At 43.2% G+C, this 20,201-nt stretch overlaps 1 protein-coding gene across 11 annotated transcripts in view; it reads right to left on the reverse strand.

The window, feature by feature from the left end:
• LOC119973993 (protein tyrosine phosphatase domain-containing protein 1-like) overlaps positions 1-19,294 on the reverse strand; it is a 202,304-nt gene extending 183,010 nt beyond the window's left edge. For 6 of the 11 annotated variants that reach the window (XM_038812744.1, XM_038812733.1, XM_038812737.1 and 3 more), the window contains exon 1: positions 19,172-19,294. The gene's annotated coding sequence lies outside the window, so the exon portion shown is untranslated. The remainder of the gene's footprint in view (positions 1-19,171) is intronic. The other 5 variants (XR_005462429.1, XM_038812746.1, XM_038812732.1 and 2 more) reach the window with 3 other exon arrangements.
• Positions 19,295-20,201: the final 907 nt, after the last annotated feature.

The following is a 20,201-nucleotide window of genomic DNA, read 5'->3' on the forward strand; positions in this document are numbered from 1 at the left end:
AGTCTTCTGGCACTATTCCTGTAGACAATGATGACATAAAGATCAAAGCCAAAGGCTCATCAATCTCTTTCCTGGCTTCCCAGAGAATCCTAGGGTAAATGCCATCCGGCTCAGGGGACTTATCTATTTTCACACACCTCCTCCTTATGAACCTCTCGCCCTTCTAGTCTAGTACCCTGTATCTCAGTATTCTCCTCGACAACATTGTCCTTTTTCCTGTGTGAATACTGACGAATTTAAGGTAATTTAAGAGCAGTCAAAGACAAGTTCTTGTGGTGTGACATCTGTCAAATCGGCCAGAAAAACGACTGGACAGGACAGGGCTACAAAGGGCTACAAAGAGGCAGTCTTCGTAAAGTACAAGTTACAGTCCAGACATCCGTGGAACTGGGACTGACATACTGTCTAATAAGTCTGGAATTAAGTGAACAGAGACCAAGGTATTGTTCAGAAGATGTGGAGATGCCGGCGCTGGACTGGGGTAAACACAGTAAGAAGTCTCACACCACCAGGTTAAAGTCCAACACGTTTATTTGAAATCACAAGCATTCGGAGCGCTGCATCATGTGAAGTAGAGACAGGTTCACAATCACAGCTAATATATAGGAGAGACACAATTGCAAGATAATTATAGATTGGAATGTGAAGAAATATTGGAATGTGAGTCTTTACAGGTAAACAAGCCTTTACAAGAATGAACAGTTGAGAAGTCGGACGTCAAAGGTAGTATTCTCAGGATTACTACCAGTGCCACATGCTAGTCAGAGTAGAATAGCAGGATATATCGGACGAATGGGTGGCTGAAGCGGTGGTGTGAGGAGGAGGAGGGTTTCAGATTCCTGAGGCATTGGGGCCAGTTCTGGGGGAGGTGGAACCAGTACAAGCTGGATGGGTTACATCTGGACAGATTGATGTCCTGGGGGAGTATTTGCAAGAGTGGCTGGGGAACGTTTCAACTAAAAAGGCAGGGGTATGGGAATCTATGCAAGGAATCAGAGGAAGGGGACTCAAGGACAAAAACAAATGTCAGAAAAGGTAATAAGAAAAGTGATATTCAGAGAAACCAAGGACCAGATTCAAACAGAGCCACAGTGAAAAATGTTGGGAGTGGGGCAAGTAAGGTTAAAAAGACAAGCTTAAAGGCTTTGTGCCTTAATGCGTGAAGCATTCACAATAAAGTGGATGAAGTCATCAAGCTTCAATGAAGTCATTGGGGCCTCACGGTAGCATGGTGGTTAGCATCAATGCTTCACAGCTCCAGGGTCCCAGGTTCGATTCCCGGCTGGGTCACTGTCTGTGTGGAGTCTGCACGTCCTCCCCGTGTGTGCGTGGGTTTCCTCCGGGTGCTCCGGTTTCCTCCCACAGTCCAAAGATGTGCGGGTTAGGTGGATTGGCCATGCTAAATTGCCCGTAGTGTAAGGTTAATGGGGGGATTGTTGGGTTAAGGGTATACGGGTTACGTGGGTTTAAGTAGGGTGATCATTGCTCGGCACAATATCGAGGGCCGAAGGGCCTGTTCTGTGCTGTACTGTTCTATCTATCTATCTATCATGCAAATAGATGTAAACAGGTATGTTGTAATCAGGATTCCGGAGACACAACTGCAGGTGACCAGGGATGGGAACTGAAAATCCAGCAGCACTCAGTCTTTTGGAGGAACATACAACAAAGAAAAGTCGGTGGAGTTGCATTGCTGGTTAAAGAGGAAATTAATGCAATAGTGAGGAAAGATATTCGATCCGACAAAGTGCAATCTGTATGGGTCGAGCTGGGAAAACATTAGTGGGCGTTGTGTATGGAGTCCCAAACTATAGTCATGATGTCGGGAATAGCATTAAACAGGAAATTAGAGACACATGCAATAAAGGAGCATCTGTAATTATGGGTGATTTTTTGCAGATAGATTGGGCAAATCAAATTAGTCACAATACCATACTGGAGGAATTCCTGGAGTGTATACGGGATGGTTTTCTGGACCAATACGTTGGACCAACTAGAGAATAGGCCATCCTAGACTGGTACACGCAATGAGAATGGAATCATTGGCAATCTAGTTGTGCAAGAGACCCCTTGGGGGTGAGCGACCATAATATAACAGAATTTTTCATCTAGATGGAGAATGACACCGTTGATTCTGAGACTAGGGTCCTGAATCCTAAGAAGGGAAACTACGATGATATGAGGCGCAAATTGGCTATGATCAATTGGGAAACGTTAATTTCATAATATCAGAAACACTATGTTTCTATAGCCCTTAGGGCAAAGGGGATCAAAGGATAATGGGAGAAAGCAGGATTAGGCTAATGAGTTTTTAAATGTCCAATTAAGGAGCAATTTAGCATAGCCAATACACCTACTCTGCACAACTTTGGGTTGTGGGGGTGCGACCCATGCAGACACGGGGAGAATGTGCAAACTCCACATGGGCCCGGGATCGAACCTGGGTCCTCAGTAGGTTATTGAGTTAGATGATCAGCCATGATCAAGATGAATGGTGAAGTAGGCTTGAAGGGCCGTATGGCCGCCTCCTACTCCTATTTTCCATGTCAATGGGATGACTGCTGGTAGGCAATGGCAAACATTCAAGGAGCGCATGGGGAAGCTGCAACAATTGTTTATTCATGTCTGGCACAAAAGTAAAATGGAAAAAGTGGCTAAACCACAGCTTACAAGGGAAATTAGAGATGGTATTCGATCCAAGGAAGAAGCATACAAATTGGCCAAGAAAAACAGCAGGTCTGAGAATTGGGAGCAAATTAGAATTCAGCAAAGGAGGACCAAGGGATTGATTAAGAAAGGAAAATAGAGTACGAGAGTAAGGTTGCAGGGAACATACAAACTGACTGCAAAAGTTTCTATAGATATGTGAAGAGAAACAGATTGGTACAGACAAATGTAAGTCCCTTACAGTCAGAAACAGGGGAATTTATAATGGGGAACAAAGAAATGGCCGAGCAACTAAATACATACTTTCGTTCTGCCTTCACAAATGAGGACACAAATAAGATACAAGTAATGTTGGGGAGCGCAGGGTTTAGTGAGAGGGAGAAACTAAATGACATCAATATTAGTAGAGAAATAGTATTGGGGAGATTGATGAGATTGAAGGCTGGTAAATCCCCAGAGCCTGATAATCTACATCCCAGAGTGTGCAAGGAAGTGATTCTAGAAATAGTGGATACTTTGGTGGTCAGCTTCCTAGATTCTATAGACTCTGAAACAGTTGCTATAGCTTGGAGAGTAGCCAAAGTAACCCCACTATTTAAAAAGAGGGGTAGAGAGAAAACAGAAAATTATAGACCAGTAAGCCTGATGTCGGTAGCGGGAAAAATTCTAGAATACATCATCAAAGATTTTATAGCAGAGGACTGAGAAAACAGTGGCAGAATCAGACAGTCAGCATGGATTTATGAAAGGGAAATCATGCTCGACAAATCTACTGGAATTCTTTGAGTATGTAACTAGTAGAGTTGATGATGGGAGCCAGTGGATGTGGTTTATTTGGACTTTCAGAAAGCTTTCGGCAAAATCCCAAATCAGAGATTAGCATGTAAAATTAAAACACATGGGATTAGGGGCAGTGTATTGAGATGGGTGAAAAACTGATTTGATAGACAGGAATCAAAGAGGAGGAATTAGAAGATATTTTTCCAAAATGGCAGGCAGTGACTTGTGGGTACCGCAGGGATTGGTGCTGGGACATCAGCTCTTCGCAATATATATTAATGGTTTGGATAAGAGAACAAAATGTAATATCTCCAAATTTGCAGATGACACAAGGTTCGGTGAGAGGATGAGCTGTATGGAGGATTCTTCAGAGATTCTTCAATTTGATTTGGAGAAGTTGAGCGAGTGGGTAAATGAATGGCAGGTGCAGTATAATTTGGATAAATGTGAGGTTATCCACTTTGATAGTAAAAACGGTGTAGTAATCCACGGGAGGCAGGAGTTCCGTCACCACACTAATATTTACAATAACAATATTACAGGAGCAGCTAAAAACAGTGCTGCTAGCAGTCCAGTCAACTTAAGACTGGCTCACAAAGCCTACACAGGTGCTTATATGGGCCCCCTCAATGAGCTATCATTGAGGGAGCTCATACTCCAATTGGCCAACCAGTAAAGCCAATTGGAGTTCATTACAAACGGGAAGGCAGTCTATTATCTGAATGGCCATAAATTAGGAGGGGGAAATGTGCAACGAGACCTGGGTGTCCCCATACACCACTCACTAAAGGTAAGCATGTAGGTACAGCAGGCGGTAAAGAAGGCAAATGGTATGTTGGTCTTCACAGCAAGAGGATTCTAGTACAAGAGCAGGGATGTCTTGCTGTAGTGACACAGGGCACTTGGTTAGGCCACACCTGGAAAATTGTGTGCAGTTCTAGTCTCCTCATCTGAGAAAGGATGTTCTTGCTCAGAAAAATCAGCGCCAGACCTGCACCGATTTTCAACCGGTGAGGGCTAGCACTGGCACAGTATTGAACACCCTCGAAACCCGCGAGAAACAGTGCAGGAATCGTCGGCATCAAACCAGCACCTGCCGCGAGTTCGGCGTCGGGAGCTATTCTCTGCCCTATCGCACGCCCCGATTTTCGATCGGACAATGGAGAATCCTGCCCATAGTGTTTCAGAACTATTCTGATGAAAGGCCACAACCTGAAATGTTAATGCTGTTTCCCCCTCCACAGATGCTGCCAGCCAGGCCTGAGTACTTCCAACATTTTCTGTGTTTTTTTCAGATTTCCAGCATCCACAGTATTTTGCTTTGTAAAAATAGAATCCACGTAGTAAGGAGTAAAAAACCTAGAATAATGATCATGGAGAATTTCAATATCCTGATATTAAATGAACAGAAGAGGTAGGTCAAGGGGATAAAGAAACATAGTTCCTGCAATGTGTACAGGACTATGCACTCAGGTCATTTGATATCAAGTGAATTAAACATGGCTGGAATGCAGAGCTCTGAACTAATCCTTCGGTTGTTGGAATACTGAGCACAATCTAGAGCAGGGGTGGGCAAACTTTTCCGTGCAAGGGCCACATTCAGAAATTCATAATTTTAAAGGGCCGCATAGTATATTAAGTAAAATAATTACTTCACCCGGTTATGATTCTGGGCGCCTCATATAGAACATAGAACAGTACAGCACAGAACAGGCCCTTCAGCCCTCGATGTTGTGCCGAGCAATGATCACCCTACTCAAGTCAACGTATCCACCATATACCAGTAAGTAACCCAACAGCCCCCCCCCCCCCCCCATTAACCTTAAAATAAATAAAAAATATTTAATTTTTTAAAAAACAATTTTTTTTTTAATGACTTGGTGGGCCACATAAAGACCTTAGGCGGGCCGTAGTTTGCCCACCCCTGCTCTAGAGAATGCGGCTTCTTCGGTTCAATATGCATATAGTTTGGTGCATAGTTTTGCTAGGTTGGTCCCTCATTTACAAGCTTTGATGCTGCTTTGGGCATAATCTTCTGCACTCTGGCTGAAACAGGCTTGGTCACCTGGCTTGATAGTAATGCTGGAGTGAGAGCTATGTCGGGTCAGGAGGTTAAAGGTTGTGCAGGATGACAACTCTGCTCCACTGCATAGCTGTCCAGTTTTGAGCTGCTATATCTGTTCTGAATCTATCCTATTTAGCATCATGATCGTGCTAAATAGCACACTGAAGAATGTTTTCAGTGTGAAGCTGGGACTTTGGTCTTCACAAGAACTGTGTAGTAGTCACTCCTAGGAATACTAACATGGACAGATGTCTCTGTGACAGGTAGATTGATGACAGCAAGGTCCACAGATTTTTCACTCAACACCAGCTACCAGTTATAACCAGCAGTTTGTGTCCTACTCTTGCATCTATTTTCTATGTTTCTAGAGGCTATTGAGCGGGATGATCAGCCATGATCATAATGGATGGTGAAAGGGCGGATAGACTATTCCTGCACCTATTTTCTACATTTCTATTTCCTTCATAACTTGGCCAGCTTAATCAGTGGTGATACTACTCAGCTATTCTTGATGATGGACATTGAAGTCCTCCCACTAAGGGCAGCACGGTAGCACAGTGGTTAGCACTGTGGCTTCGTAGCTCCAGGGTCCCATGTTCGATTCCCTGGGTCACTGTCTTTGCGGAGTATGCATGTTTCCTCCGGGTGCTCCAGTTTCCTCCCACAAGTCCCAAAAGACGTGCTGTTGGTAATTTGGACGTTCAGAATTCTCCCTCAATGTACGTGAACAGGTGCCGGAATGTGGCGACTAGGGGCTTTTCACAGTAACTTCATTGCAATGTAAGCCTACTTGTGGCAATAAAGATTATTATTGAATTTCATACTCTTGCTATCATCAGTGTTTTTTCCAAGTGAAATTCATCATGAAAAAGTACAGATTCATCTGTTGAGGGAGGGAAATAAGTGATATTCAACAGGAGATTTCCTTTTCCAATCTGATCTGATGCCATGGGATTCAATGGAGTCTAGAAGTCTAAATTGAGAACACCACTTCCAACTTCCAACTGACTGCATACCTCTGCGCTCTCACCTCTGATAGTGGTTCTTCTCCGCTACTGTGACAGTACAATAGCCATTGGAAGTGTGGAACCTTGACTGATCAGTACAATTTTGAGAATATAAATGTTGTGCTGCTTCTTTACTAGTCAGTGTGACTGTTCAAGTTCCCACAATGTCAGTGAGAAGGATTTTGCAGGGTTGACTGGGCTGAATGCAAATCAGGCACAAACGACAAAACTGCGTGCTCCCTCAATCGGTAGTTTTATCATAATATCTCTTTGTAGCAGATTGGTACTGCTAAGTATCTTGCAATTAAGGATGTGCAATTAAGAGTAAATCACATTGCTGTGGTCCTAGAGTAACGTAGAGAGGTTACCCATCCTTAAATTGATGTTAGTGAAGCAGGTATTTACAACAATTTGATAGCGTATGGTCATTATTACTGATATAAAATTTGCAGCAAATGCATTATTTTTTTTGGCAGAATTATGAGCAGTCAAAGCCCTATGTACCCAGAGGACAAAAGAGAAGGGAGACAACCAAGAAAAGGGCAGAGAAATTCTCTCTCTTCAATTCCTCCTGGATGAAACTAAAAGCAGGAAGCACCAACCTCATCAAACTGGCCATAAATCTCAGTCATACCATGTGGAGGGAGGTGGCACTGGAATTGACTATCAACTTCCTCATTCCTAAGATTGCAGAGCAGGCAAAAATAAATTCAACGATTTAACCAGGGGGAGCAAGCTAACCCTTATGCCTACATCCACATTCATACCATCATATTTTAAATCTCCCAGTTACCGAACTTTCAGACAGCGGGGGGAATTGGATAGCACTTGGCACCAAGAAAATGAATTTTTGGAATGTTTAAGAAATGTTTTTTTGGAGCAGCTTGTGACAGAGCCCGCTAGGAAACAGGCAATTCTGGATTTGGTAATGTGTAATGAGGCAGACTTGATTAGGGATCTTAAGGTGAAGGAACCCTTAGGGAGCAGTGACCACAATATGATAGAATTTACCCAGCAGTTTGAGAGGGAGACGCTGGAATCAGATGTAACGGTATTACAATTAAATAAGGGTAACTACAAAGACATGAGGGAGGAGCTGGCCAATGTTGATTGGAAAATGAGCCTAGCAGGGAAGACAGTGGAACAGCAATGGCAGGAGTTTTGGGGGGTTATAGAGGAGGCACAGCAGAAATTCATGCTAAGGAGGAGGAAACATGCTATGGTCAGGACAAGGCATCCATGGTTAATGAGAGAAGTCAAGGACAGCAGAAAAGCAAAATAAAAAGCATACAAAGTGGCGAGGATTAGCGAGAAGCCAGAGGATTGGGAAGCCTTTAAAAGTGAGCAGAGGACAACTAAAAAAGCAATAAGGGGAGATAAGATGAAATATGAGTGCAAGCTAGCTAGTAATATAAAAGAAGATAGGAAGAGTATTTTTCAACTTACAAAAGGGAGGAAAGAGGGGGAAAATAGACATTGGAAACTGGAAAACGTAGCTGGAGAATAATAGAAAACAAAGAAATGGCAGGCAAACTGAATAGTTACTTTGCATCAGTCTTCATAGTGGAAGACACCAGTGGGATGCCAGAGCTCCAGGGGTATCGGGGGGCAGAGGTGAGTGCAGTGGTCATCACTAAGGAGAAAGTTCTGGGGAAACTGAAAGGTCTGAAGGTGGCTATGTCACCTGGACTGGATGGACTACACCCCAAGGTTCTAAAAGAGGTAGCTGAGGAGATTGTGGAGGCATTGGTGGTGATCATTCAGGAATCACTGGAGGCAGGAAAAGACCCAGATGACTGGAAAGTGGCTAATGTAACACCACTGTTTAAGAAGGGAGGGAGGCAGAAGATGGGAAATTATAGGCCGGTTAGCCTGACTTCGGTCATTGGTAAGATTTTAGAGTCCGTTATTTGTTAAATAATGGGTTACGAGACATTCCAATTAGTTGTCTTATTTATGTTAAGTATCCAATAATTAACACTGATTATGTAAAGAGGCTTCTGGTGGCCCTTGTGTCACGTGATGTGGAGATAGAGTTTTGTGCAGAGTCTGTTAAACTGAAATAAAGATGTTTGTGAAAAGGAGCAGAGTCTTTGACTCTTCATACAACAGCAACTAAACATCTAACAAACGGTAGCAGAGGATCTGAAACAAAAGAGAAAATGCTGGAAAATCTCAGCAGGTCTGGCAGCATCTGTAGGGAGAGAAAAGAGCTGACGTTTTGAGTCAATGACTCTTTGTCAAAGCTATGTCCTATTAACAAGCAGTTTTACACCGGTAATGAGGGTGTTGGTTGCAGAATCCTTCAATTGTGCTGTATTGGACAGTGGCTGCACATCTACTGTGTGTGGAATTGACTGGTTAAAATGCTACCTGGACTCCTTGACTGCTGAAAATCGTAACAAGGTTAAGGAATTTGAAAGTTCCACAAGTTTCAGGTTTGGGGATGATAATACTCTGAAGTCGCTGAAAAGAATGGTGATCCCTTGCAATATTGTCGGAGTGAATCATAGAACATAGAACATAGAACAGTACAGCACAGAACAGGCCCTTCGGCCCTCGATGTTGTGCCGAACAATGATCACCCTACTTTAAACCCACGTAACCCGTATACCCGTAACCCAACAATCCCCCCATTAACCTTACACTACGGGCAATTTAGCATGGCCAATCCACCTAACCTGCACATCTTTGGACTGTGGGAGGAAACCGGAGCACCCGGAGGAAACCCACGCACACACAGGGAGGACGTGCAGACTCCACAGAGACAGTGACCCAGCCGGGAATCGAACCTGGGACCCTGGAGCTGTGAAGCATTGATGCTAACCACCATGCTACCGTGAGGCCCAAAATCAATCATTTCATTAGCACGGATGTTGTATCAAGTGAGATGCCTTTGCTTCTGAGCAGACCGTCGATGAAGAAAGCGCACATGAAACTGGATATGGAACAGGATAAGACAACAGTTTTTGGAAAGACGGCGGGCTTACAATTTACACAGTTGGGACACTATTGTATTCCATTACTGACAAATAATATTTCAAGTACAGTTGTTAAAGATGTGTTAATGGCAGTTGAAAATGGGTCGTTAGCTGATAAAAAGCCTGTTGTATTAAAACTGCATCGGGTATTTGCGCATCCGTCTCCTCGGAGGCTGAAAAGTGTATTAAAGGATTCAGGGATAAGGAATGAAGACTATACAAAACTGATTGAACAGGTTAGTAATCGCTGTGAAGTTTGTAGGAAGTACAGAAGGACACCAGCACGATCGATAGTAACACTATGTTTGGCCAGGGATTTTAACAACATTGTGGACATGGACCTTAAAATCTGGGATAAAGCCAATAATATATTTATTTTGTAGATTTAGCAACCAGATTTAGTCAATCAACGATTATACGAAGTAAAGAAAGGGGAGTAATTCTGGTTCAAATCGTGGATAAATGGATAGGGACAGGAATGGGCCCATCGGCAAAATCCCTTACAGACAAAGGGGGAGAATCTGCTAATGATGAGTTTAGGGATATGTGTGAAAACGTGAATATCACAGTTATGAATACGGCTGCAGAAAGCCCATTTAGTAACGGTGCGTGTGAAAGACACTATGCGGTAATAGATGACATGCTCTGGAAAATTTTGGCAGATAGACCAAACTGCAAGCTAAATTCAGCTTTAGCATGGGCGGTACATGCAAAGAATTCATTGCAGATGGTTGGGGGCTATAGTCACTATCAATTAGTGTTTGGTAGAAATCTTAAAAGTCCGTCCATTTTAGATGACCAGCCTCCAGCTTGGAAAGGGACTACAATTACCGCTGCCTTTGCTGAGCATTTAAATGCATTACATAGCGGTAGTAAAGCTTTTTTGGAAGCAGACGTCTCTGAAAGAATTCACAGAGCTTTAAGACATAATGTACGGCCATCAGAAACAATTTTTCAGCAAGGAGACATTGTGTACTATAAAAGAGAGAATTTTAATGAATGGAAAGGCACAGGGACGATCATAGGTATAGATGGCAAAACAATTATTTTGAAACATGGCAATCAAACTGTTAGGGTACATTCATCAAGGATAATGGGTACAGATTACAAATTTTCAAATTTATACAGAGCAGTCAAAAATGACGAGGAACCAGAGTCATCTGGTACGCACGTGTTACAGAACTATGAGGACCAGTTAACTGATATAGACAGGTTTCTGTAGAGGAACACAACACTTCTGATGAATTAGAACAGGCCATTTTTCCGAAAGGACAACTGCCAAAAGTTGGTACAAAAGTGACATACTTGCCTGAAGGGTCTATTCAGTAGAAGGATGCAACTGTTATTAGTAGAGCAGGGAAGGCCACTGGAAAGTATAAACATTGGTTGAATGTACAGCATTCAGGGAAAGGAGTTAAGACAATGGATTTGGAACACGAAGTTCAAAAATGGAGGGCACAGAAATGTAGTGCCAGTTCAGATAGTATATCGGATAGTGAACAGGTCCACAGGAAAAGGTCGAGAACTATTGAAAGGACATCCCACAGCAGAAGGGACAGATCAAGCAGTAACAGTACAGCACGAGATACCAGGCGGGATAGGGGATGTAGTTTATCAAGATCTCGGAACATGAGTAAGACTACGAATACTAATAAGAGTAGAAGCACACATGCACGTGAGATTTTGGTGGCTTCCAATAAATTAGATGAAGAAGTTATCAAAGATGTCAAACTGCAAGAACTGCATAGTTGGAGTGAATTTGGGGTATATACAGAAGTACCGGATAGGGGACAAAGAGATCTATCCCACAGATGGATTTGCACGGAAAATGCTCTTCCGGATGGAACTTATAAGGCAAAGGCCAGGCTTGTGGCAAGGGGATTTAAAGAAAACTTAGAAGATCAGGATTTAAGGGTAGATTCACCTGCGACAGGAAAGGTTATTTTAAAGATCGTCTTGGCTCTATTAGCCCCAAAGGCATGGGGATGCAAATCTGTAAATATTAAAGCTGCCTTATTGCAGGGGCATCAGCTCCAGAGAGATATTTTTCTCCATCCTCCTAAAGAGGCAGCTAACATAGAAGGGGTACTCTGGAAGTTTAACAAATGTGTATATGGATTAAATGATGCATCTAGAGCAGGGGTGGGCAAACTACGGCCCGCGGGCCGCATGCGGCCCGCCAAAGGTATTTCTGCGGCCCACCAAGTCATTAAAAAAAAAAATTTTTTTTTTTTAAATTTTTTTTTAAAGGTTAATGGGTGGGGGGGCTGTTGGGTTACTTACTGGTATAGGGTGGATACGTTGACTTGAGTAGGGTGATCATTGCTTGGCACAACATCGAGGGCCGAAGGGCCTGTTCTGTGCTGTACTGTTCTATGTTCTATATGAGGCGCCCAGAATCATAACCGGGTGACGTAATTATTTTACTTAATATACTATGCGGCCCTTTGTGAATTGTGAATTTCTGAATGCGGCCCTTGCACGGAAAAGTTTGCCCACCCCTGATCTAGAGTCTGGTATTTTTTGGTAAGATCAGTTTTGTTAAAGTTAGGCTGTTGCCAGTTGAAAGTAGATTTGGCAATGTTTACTGGCACGATAAAGGAAATCTTTCTGGCATCTTTATGATGCATGTCGATGATTTTTTGTGGGGTGGGACTAGTGATTTGGAAGCTATTGTAATCTCTGGTTTGAGGAAAGAATTCAGGGTTGGAAGTCAGGCTTCCGGTGCATTTAAATATATTGGACTGGAAATCGGACAGACTAAGTTAGGGGCAACTATACGTCAGCAATCTTATTTGGAAAGCATCAGCCCAATAGCAATTAGTCATAGCTGGGTTTCACAAAAAGACGCACTGGTTTCAAAGATGGAAAAAGAGCAACTGCGAAGTTTAATTGGGCAACTGAATTGGTTAGGTAGACAGACTAGATTGGATGTGAGTTTTGATGTCTTAGAGTTGAGTACAAAAATGAATGATCCCAAAGTGGAAGACATAATAAGAGCAAATAAAGCATTGGTCAAACTAAAATTGCAGGAGTGTGTTTTGAGGTCCTCGGTTTTAGGTGACCTTCGGCACTTGAAACTCATAGTTTATAGTGAGGCGTCCTATGCAAATTTATGTGATGGGTTTCAAGCACAGGAGGTTTTCTAATTTTCCTTTTGGGGAACAATGGTAAATGTTGCCCTCTTGTGTGGGAAACAAAGAAAATAAGGAGAGTGGTCAAAAGCACTTTGGCTGCTGAGATGTTAGGCCTTGTGGAGGTGGTGGATAAGGCCTTATATAACTCAGATATTGACAGATATTTGGGGATTATGGGATTTGGGTAATATACCTATTGAATGCCACATTGATAATAAATCCTTTTGGGAAAACGTGCACTCTACAAAGAGTGTCAATTAAAAAAGGTTAAGGATAGACATCGCAAGTTTGAAGCAGATGTTGAACAGAGGGGCGATAGCAAAAATTAAATGGGTCGGCAGTAGCTATCAAATATCAGACTGTTTTACAAAAGAGGGGCTAGTTCACAGAAACTTTTGGATATTGTTAATGAAGGACGCCTGTTCTGTGACTGGTTTTTCTTTTCTTCCAAAGAAAAATGAAAAAAAGAGAAGGGGGGGGGATTTTGAGTTTCTTGTAATTTTGTTTTCACCTAATTTTTTTTTTCTCCAAGGGTAGCCTGTTAAGTGATGGGTTAAGAGACATTCCAATTAGTTCTCATTTATGTTAAGTATCCAATAATTGACACTGATGTGTAAAGAGGCTTCAGGTGGCCCTTGTGTCAGGTGATGCGAAGATAAGAGTTTTGTGCAGTCTGTTAAAGCAAAATAAAGGTGTTTGTGAAAAGGAGCAGAACCTTTGACTCTTTATACAACAGCAGCTAAACGTCTAACATTATTGAAGATGAGATCGCGGAGTACTTAGAAGTGCATGATAAAATAGCACTGAGTCAGCACGGCTTTGTCAAAGGGAGGTCGTGTCTGACAAATCTATTTGAGTTCTTTGAGGAGGTAACAAGGAAGTTAGACAAAGGAGAACCAGTGGACTTGATTTATTTAGATTTCCAGAAGGCCTTTGACAAGGTGCCGCATAGGAGATTGTTAAATAGGTTAAGAGCCCATGGTGTTAACGGTAAGATCCTGGCATGGATAGAGGATTGGCTGACTGGCAGAAGGAAGAGAGTGAGGATAAAGGAGTATTTTTCAGGATGGCGGCCGGTGACTAGTGATGTGCCTCAGGGGTCTGTGCTGGGACTTCACCATTTCACAATATACATTAATGATCTGGAAGAAGGAACTGAGGGCACTGTTGCTACGTTTGAAGATGATACAAATAGGGACAGGTAATATTGAAGAAGCAAGAGGGCTGCAGAAGGATTTGGACAGGCTAGGAGAGTGGGCAATGAAGTGGCAGATGAAACACAGGGTGGAAAAGTGTGAGGTTATGCACTTTGGAAGGAGGAATTTAGGCATAGACTATTTTCTAAATGGGGAAATGCTTAGGAAATCAGAAGTACAAAGGAACTTGGGAGTCCTTGTTCACAATTCTCTTAAAATTAATGTGCAGGTTCAGTCGGCAGTTAGGAAGGCAAATGCAGTGTTGGTGTTCATGTGAAGAGGGCTTGAATACAAGACCAGGGATGTGCTTCTGAGGCTGTATAAGACCATAAGACCATAAGACATAGGAGTGGAAGTAAGGCCATTCGGCCCATCGAGTCCACTCCGCCATTCAATCATGGCTGATGGGCATTTCAACTCCACCTACCAGCATTCTCCCCGTAGCCCTTAATTCCTCGCGACATCAAGAATTTATCTATCTCTGCCTTGAAGCCATTTAGCGTCCCGGCCTCCACTGCTCCGCGGCAAGTGCTCTGGTCAGACCCCATTTGGAATATTGTGAGCAGTTTTGGGCGCCGTAGTTAAGGAAGGATGTGCTGGCCTAGGAAAGGGTCCAGAGGAGGTTCACAAGAATGATCCCTGGAATGAACAGCTTGTGATATGAGGAACAGTTGAGGACTCTGGGTCTATACTCGTTGGAGTTTAGAAGGATGAGGGGAAATCTTATTGAAACTTACAGGATACTTCGAGGCCTGGATATAGTGGACGTGGGGAGGATGTTTCCATTTGGAAAAACTAGTGCTAGAGGACACAATCTCAAACTGAAAGGACGATCCTTTAAAACAGAGATGAGAAGGAATTTCCTCAGCCAGAGGGTGGCAAATCTGTGGAACTCTTTGCCACAGAAGGCTGTGGAGGCCAAATCACTGAATAACTTTAAGACAGAGATGGGTTCTTGATTAATAAGGAGATCAGGGGTTATGTGGAGAAGGCAGGAGAATGGGGATGAGAAAAATATCAGCCATGATTGAATGGCGGAGCAGACTCGATGGGCCGAATGGCCTAATTCTGCTTCTATGTCTTATGGTCTTATGGGATTTAATGGGCACAGGGACTGAGAATGTATCCAATTCTCACCAGAGACTGATGAAATGGTTGCCTATGTCTTTTGAGTTATGTGACCAAAACGTACTTGTCTGAAAAGGATATTTTAGAATTATTATATCGACACGTGTTCTTTGACACACGGTTCCAAGGATAATATCCCACAATGTGTAACAACTGACACGTGTAACTGCTCAAGCTTCTGCTCTCCTTCGTGACATCTCAAGCTTCCTGACCCTTGCACATACTAATGAAACGTGTAGTAGTTAAGAAGCAGCCAGAGATCAATCATGACCTCTAACTCCATGGAAGCACAGGCTGCAGTCCTGGAGGTAATATCAGTCCTGGAGGCTTCCATCAGTCATGCCTTCCGGATCATGTTCACACACATGCTTAAGGCTTTCAGGATCCAATAGCTGACAGTAAATCAACCCTTCTGTGGTGACTCAAGACAACACTCTGGAGACTTCCAGTAATAACAAAATGTTTATTAACGAAAGGCAAAGTTTAGTATCAGTACATATACAGGCACAGAACACTAAAGGATGGGTCTTAGCTCTCTGGCTATGGGATCACCACCACCCAGACTCCTGCTCCCAAGGCCACGCTTACTCACTATTGGTCAGCGTTCATGCGCCCCCACACATTTGGCCCCGTGCTGGTCACGTGGGCTGCCAGGGCCACCCCCTTAAAGGGGCTATGCTACCACACCTTCCATTGATTAGTGGGTTTGCAGATCCAGGATCTTACCTTTAACTGGAAATCCATGACAATTGCCATCCCAAAATAAAACTATGTCTTATTCACAATGGGGTACAGACTACCAAGGAGAAAGAGTAATGGCTTATATGAACTGGAGCACTGACATACTAAACATGCCTGTAATGCCCCAGGTAACAAGACACTTTTAGAAATGGCTGTACAAAGGGGCAGCACAGTGGTTAGCACTGTTGCCTCACGGCGCCGAGGTCCCAGGTTCGATCCCGGCTCTGGGTCACTGTCCGTGTGGAGTTTGCACATTCTCCCCGTGGTTGCGTGGGTTTCACCCCCACAACCCAAAGATGTGTAGGGTAGGTGGATTGGCCTCGCTAAAATTGCCCTTAATTGGAAAAAATGAATTGGGTACACTAAATTTTTAAAAATGACTGTGCAAAAAGACTGCAACATAAAAAAATTAAGAGATTAAAGCACGTAAAGTCAGCTACACAGAAAATAATCTCCACATTCAATCCCTGCATTATATGAGATAGCAATGAGAAAAGATAACAATCACGATCAATGCAAGTGGACTAGCCTCAAGAATCTGGATGTACTGCAGAAAGGGGTTTAAAGTCAGCCTCGAAATACCATATCCTTACAAATGAACCACTCGCTTATCTGTCAAGTAGCAGATCTTCAACACCCATGACTAAGGTTTGGGGAAAAATCAATAAGCAACCAAGATTCTCACTCTTGACTGCCACTGTTGGGTCATTGTGTATACATATCCAATAGGAATAGAATTGAAATGAGTGTGTTTTCATTGATTAAAGGATTCTTGCTGGTTTGAAAACGATGAAGTTAAGAAACATGTAATTCTACAGCAGACTTCACTTCAAGTACTAGTAGGATCTCCTGCTATTATTAACAAATGGGAATTGAAAATGAAATGAAATGAAAATTGGTTATTGTCACAAGTAGGCTTCAAATGAAGTTACTGTGAAAAGCCCCTAGTCGCCACATACCGGCGCCTGTTCAGGGAGGCTGGTACGGGAATTACAGAAGCAATTCAAGTTGAGTTGATCCCAGAGTAGATCTGCAGAAAACATCTTAAGGAATGTGCTCATCTGTTGGCAGTTCCTTTCTTTCTGGTCTTCAGAAATCATTCAACACCCAAAATGTTTCTTGCTATTGGAGATCAACCATTGTCGTCCTGGTCGTTAGGAAGTCACGACCTGCTGAGCTGAATGATTACTGACCAGTCGATCTTGCATCGAATGTCATGAAGTGCTTTGAATGTGGTATGTCAAAATATCTTTTAGATTTGCTTGTTCCACATATCGCTCAATTACAGTTTGCCTATCAACCTCATAAGTCAATTGACGATGATGTTCTGATACTGGTCCATCTGATTCAATAGAACATGGATAGATATAATAATGAGATGATTCAGTACTTGTGGGTCCCATGACGATTAAAGAAGGAAACTAGAGGAAGAAGTTTATAAAATGATGCAATTCTCCTAAACTGAACAAAAAAAAGACTAAAGAACTAGTGATAAACTTCAGTGGAAAACCAGTTCATGATATTGTTCCTGTAAAGATTCAATAAGTGGATATTTAAATAGTTACTAATTACAAGTAGCTAGGTGTCAAAGGAAATTAAAAGTTGAATTGGCGGCAACGGCTATACAGATGTCATGACTAGACCATTCTACCTCAGAAAATTTAAATATTTCAAATGCTACAACCATTGATAGCCCACAATCTGTAAGGATAAACAATGACACCTCCTCCATGATAGTACTCAATATCTGGGCCCTGTAAGGCTGGGTCCTTGGCCCCCTACTATATTCTCTTTACACCCATGATTGTGTGGCAAAATTCAGCTCCAACTCCATCGACAAGTTTGCTGATGACATGCCCGTAGTAGGGCGGATCTCAAACAGCGATGAGTCAAAGTAAAGGATGGTGATTGAGAACTTAGTGGCATGGTGTAATGACAACAATCTCTCCCTCAATATCAACAAAACTAAGGAGCTGGTCATCGACTTCAGAAAGCGAAGTGTCGTCCACACCCATCTGTGTCAATAGCGCCGAGGTGGAAATCGTTGACAGCTTCAAATTCCTAGGTGTAAACACCAACGATCTGCCCTGGTCCACCCACGTTGACGCTACGACCAAGAAAGCACAGCAGCACCTATACCTTCTCAGGAAATTCGGCATGTCCACAACGACTCTTACCAATTTCTATAGATGTACCACAGAAAGCATCCTGTCTGGCTGCATCATAGTCTGGTATGGCAACTGCTTGGCCCAAGACCTTATTGTTATTGTTTATCTGTGGAACTTTTAATAGACAACAAGATAACTACTTTATTTATAAAATATTTCACCAACAAGCTCCCAATTGCTGAGATAACAATTGCAAAATTTTTCTTGCATGTTTACGTTCATGTAGGGTGGCATGGTAGCACAGTGGTTAGCACTGTTGCTTCACAGTGCCAGGGTCCGGATTTGATTCCTGGCTTGGGCCACTGTCTGTGCAGAGTCTGCACGTTCTCCCCATGTCTGCGTGGATTTCCACCAGGTGCTCCGGTTTCCTCCCACAAGTCCCGCAATCCGTGCTGTTAGGTGAATTGGACATTCTGAATTCTTCCTCAGTGTACTGGAAGAGGCACCATAGTGTGGCCACTAGGGGCTTTTCACAGTAACTTTCACAGTCTTAATTAAGCCTACTTGTGACACGAACAAACATATTACAGTATTAGGTGTCACTGGAAGTCGTCCTCAAGGTGGGAGCAAGCAGCTAAACTAAGTTTTACATCAAATAACAGTTAAAGGAACGGAGGGTTTATTTTTCGAGTTGAAACATAAGACAGGAACAATGCACCTTCTAACACACTCATAAAATACAGTAGTGACTTCTCGGATTTCTTCATCATTAATATTTCATTAATACATACAATGCAGTTGTGTTTACAACTAGCTATTGTGCAGTTGTGTGTCCGATTTGTATGAGTAAAAAGAATATGGATTCAGAGATAATAATAAACAAAAAAAATCCAACATGCGCCACAGCACTGTTCCATCCTTGACGAAAGAAGCAACCGAACAATAACATTTTAAAATAGTGCTGTATCTGTCTCGTAACAGCTCGATCATGTTAGGTCTAACACAACTTATTTAAATACGGACAGGTAAAAATAAAGAGCTATCTGCGGTTGGCAGGGGAGGAGGGAGGGGAAGAATCAGGAATGTCAGTGTTTTCAATCTGGGTTAACGAACTCAGGAAAGATTTTAAAGGGGCACAAGCTTCAAGGGAAACATTGAAGGGTGAGCACACAACTGGCGTCCCATTCAAAAGCAAAGCGAGCCACTGCCAGGCGGGCCTTGTCCAGGTCGGGGCCGGGCGTGAGGATGGGACGGGCTGCATGGTCCAGCCGGCAGGGCGCCGTTACACTCAGGCCCTGGCTCCGACCCCCGCCCCCATCCCACACTGACTGACAGATAGATAAACACCCCCATCCACCTACCTTCCTGCCGCCATTTCTCCCTCTCCGTTATTCCAGTCAAGCCCTCGTTCGCTAAGGGAAGTTGCTCCCCCCCTGCCCGCCGAATGTTGGAGGCGGTGCCCGACGCGCTTGGGCTGGGAGCCGGTTCGGATCACGTGATTGGGCGCTGGCACCGGCGGGGGGGGGGCAGCAGCTCACACAGTCGAGCCGAGCTCGCAGAGGGGCATCCCCGAGCAAATCAGCCCACAGTATTTACAACAACCACTAAATGAGGAGAGGGATTTGTCTCAGTTGTTAGGAAAAGAGCAAATTTAATTTAACACTGAAATGTACACTGGGTACAATGAGCAAGGAAGCTTTCAGAAGGACCCAGTAGTGCCAATGTAGGCTCATTTTCAGAGTGCCTTTGCATTGACGTTTAACATCAGTGTGAAGCAATTTTAGCTTTTTCACTGACACAGTACTGACAATATAAATCCAGAGTCTGGAGCAGACCTCACGGGGCTGTCACCTCTCAGTTCATACTGACAGTGCATGGAGTGTAACTCTAGTACAGCCCCCACATCTGGTACGCAAACTGCTTCAACGCAGACCTCCTGTGCAGTTTGCAAACCTTCCTGACTATAAATGTCTAAAAAGTGGCGATTCTATCAACCCTGTTCCGTAAACTTTTAAATATCTAACTTTTAGGACATAGTGCCCCTGCATGTTTCCAGAATGCATGGAGCTCTAAATTACTGCGGATGCTGATTCTATCAACCCTGTTCCGTAAACTTTTAAATATCTAATTTTTAGGACATAGTGCCCCTGCATGTTTCCAGAATGCATGGAGCTCTAAATTACTGCGGATGCTGATTCTATCAACCCTGTTCCGTAAACTTTTAAATATCTAATTTTTAGGACATAGTGCCCCTGCATGTTTCCAGAATGCATGGAGCTCTAAATTACTGTGGATGCTGGAATCTGAAACAAAATTCGAAAATGCTGGACCACCTCAGCAGGTCTGACAACTGACCTGCTAAGATTGTCCAACATTTTCTGTTTTTGATGC

The sequence above is a fragment of the Scyliorhinus canicula genome, chromosome 11 (assembly GCF_902713615.1).
Source record: "Scyliorhinus canicula chromosome 11, sScyCan1.1, whole genome shotgun sequence".
In the NCBI taxonomy this organism is placed as follows: Eukaryota; Metazoa; Chordata; class Chondrichthyes; order Carcharhiniformes; family Scyliorhinidae; genus Scyliorhinus; species Scyliorhinus canicula.